Source organism: Spinacia oleracea, chromosome 6, assembly GCF_020520425.1.
Source record: "Spinacia oleracea cultivar Varoflay chromosome 6, BTI_SOV_V1, whole genome shotgun sequence".
Lineage (NCBI taxonomy): Eukaryota > Viridiplantae > Streptophyta > Magnoliopsida > Caryophyllales > Amaranthaceae > Spinacia > Spinacia oleracea.
Genome location: NC_079492.1, coordinates 4192856 through 4195948, shown reverse-complemented (window position 1 = coordinate 4195948; position 3093 = coordinate 4192856).

Below are 3093 nucleotides of genomic sequence, written 5' to 3'. Positions count from 1 at the left end.
ATTGCATGAACATGGTTAAATATTACAAATTTGCAAGAATTAAAAGGGGTGATTAATTTTCGTAATTGTTAATTAATTGCAAATTGCGTTTATTTAATTATACGTACGCAGTTTTTCGGCAGTTTCTTCGTTACTCATCCAAATCGAGTGATTTTTATGTCAATTCCGCATGTAAAAGGCATTCTAAAATTTTGACAAAAATAGTATGTTTCTGCCGAGCCCAGAATTCTCAAATTCGAAGCCTAACTATGACTTTTCGAAGGTTTTAGTTTTTCGAATGCAAAATTTCGTAAATTTAAGATGTTAAATTAAATATTTGCGATTCTTGTTGATAAATCTTGAATTTTTGATTGACCTACTGTATATGTTTAACAAGTTTGAATGCCTAGCCTTGTTAATTATGCAATCTAATTTGTAATTATGATTAATTTGTTGAAAATTAGAATAATTTAGAATTAATTTGATTTTCATAATTAATTATAATTTAATTAGATACCTATGATTAAAAACCACCATAAAAATTGTAAATTTATGATAAATTTTAAATTTTTATGACCTAGACTTGAATCCATGTTAATCGGAAATCAATTGAATAATAAATTTTCGATTTTTCGCCCTAAAATTATGAAATTAATATTATTTATTAATTTGTCATTAATTTTAAATATAAATTTTTAAATTTTATGCGATTCGTTCATATAACTTGCACGCACAAAGCAATGGACGCTACGTGTTACCCTTAAGGGGTGTTGTATAGTGCGGGCATGTGACGACGAGCAAGGGAGCTCGTCGCCCATGCGGCACGAATGCAATGAGCAAGGCCATGGTGCACGAACACAAGGCAGCAGCCCTGCCTTGTGTCTTGGGCTATGAGCAATGGACGAATGGGCGAGGGCGAATGCAAGGCACATCAGTCGCGTGTGGGCAGCAAGCGAGCTGCGCCACAACGCGCACTGCCTCGCGCAAGCGAGCGGAGCCTCGCGCGCAGCGAGCGCAAGCTCGCGTGCCACGAGTGCTACGCCCAGCGTCGATGCCTCGCGCAGCGAGCGCAGGCAAGTGCGCGCAGCGAACGCTGGCCCGCACGAAGCGAGCGCTGGCGAGCGCGCGCAGCGAGCGCTGGCTCGCATGAAGCGAGCGCTGGCGAGCGAACGCAGCGAGCGATGGCTCGCGTGCATCGAACGCTGACGCGCGCGCAGCAAGCACCAGCTCGCGTGGTGCCTTGCGAAGGATAGCAGCAGCAGCGATGCGACGCAGCGCATGGGCTGCGCGCACATGGCCAGCGATGGATGTGTGCGTGTGGCCCATGGGCGTACGTTGCGTAGGGTGTTTGCGTTGCGATTAGATCGTTTTGAAATTTTAATTTGAAATTTTCTGTTTACGTAATTTTAAAATTAATAATTTAAATTATTTTTTTGGATTTTAATTTTGAATATTGTAATTATAATAAATTTTATTTATTCTAATTATTTTACTAAAATTAAAATCATGAATTAATTTAAATACGACTGAAATTAAATTAAACTTTGTGGATTCAATTATAAATTTATATGAGCTTTAAATTTTAATTAAATTTGTATGTTTCCTGTTAGACTAGAAATACATTTTTATGTTTAAAATTAGTAAAGCATATGAATTTATTGGTTTAAGTGGGAGCCCCTTTTAGTCATAAAACTCTTGATTAGGTTTACAAAACCTTAAGGTTAAAACAACTTGATTAGAACTAATAAGGAGTGAATAATTTGTAGATTATTGGTGCCCTTGATTAATTGATGCAAATGTTTATGTGATGCATAATGTGTTTTACTAACCAGCTATGTGGGCCATTCATGTTAATGAATGGGTGAATGGTATATATTGTATATGTACTGTTTTGCAGGTTATGAAGTGACTAGTATGACCCAAATAGGATAGAAAATATGGTCTGCGTACCATTAATTTGAATGTAATTGGTCTAAAGTACCAAAGTTGCTTTTCAATTCAAATATGGTCTGCGTACCATCAAATAGTTGTAATTAGTTTTAATTATAGCTTATTCTATTTGAAGAAAATGGTGCCTCCCACGGAGATTTTCAAGACGGACTTTGAAGTTGAAGCTTCAAGATGAAGTCGGGCCATACTAGATCACATTTATCTTATGCATGCTTTAAGTTATTTATTGCTTTAAATATGTCTTAATTATGCATGAGATTGTGGCTTGATTATGTTGCATGATTAAGGATTTTAGTTCACTTAAAATCTAACCAACATAGTAAGAGCCTTAAGTTCCAAACTTAAAAATTGAGTTATAAGGTGCCATGCCAAAATATACACTTGCTTGGATATCCTTTACATCAATCTAGTAATAGTTTTCGCTCAGCGAGGTGTTACTTATTGGTCCTAAAGGGGCAAGGTACACAAATAATTGTGAGTACATGTTAGTTTTGGTGAAACTCAACGATATAAGTAAGGAGTCCTTTTATGTCGTGGCAAAATCGATAGGTTTACCTAATAAGTTCTTAGACGTACCTATCAACCAAGAATAGTTTCTAGACTATTAGCAAAAGGCTTTTGCTTACCTAAAATGTTTTAGAATTGAGTCGACAAACTGTGCTTAATTCTTCAATGGTTTTAGGGTCTTGGAATCATTTTATTCACACCTGCCGGAACACATAATTCGAATAAAATGCTAATGACTTGTTTAAATTGCATGATTGCTTTCATTTTCAAGTTATTATTCATGATAAATGTTTAGACTTTGCATGCTTCAATGTATGTTTTAATTATTGTTTATAATTAAATATCTTGCACTGCAATAAATCCTTTTAGAAAGGTAACAGTAAATTTCCTCGATTGGTAGTGAATTCAAGAACGATTCACGGAAATGAGAGAAAATGAGCAATTTAAAATGTACGTTTCTTTTAGCGACTTTTATGGTTGTTTTCGAATATCAAAATCGAATGGCAAACCAATTGGTGCTTGTGAATTCAAAATACACTGTAGTTTTGAGATCATAAAGCATTGAGCTTAAACGCTCAGCTTTACCAATGGTTAACAACCTAATATCTTTGTCCATTTAATTGTCGAATGAGTCTAGTCCCTAGACATTCGAATAGA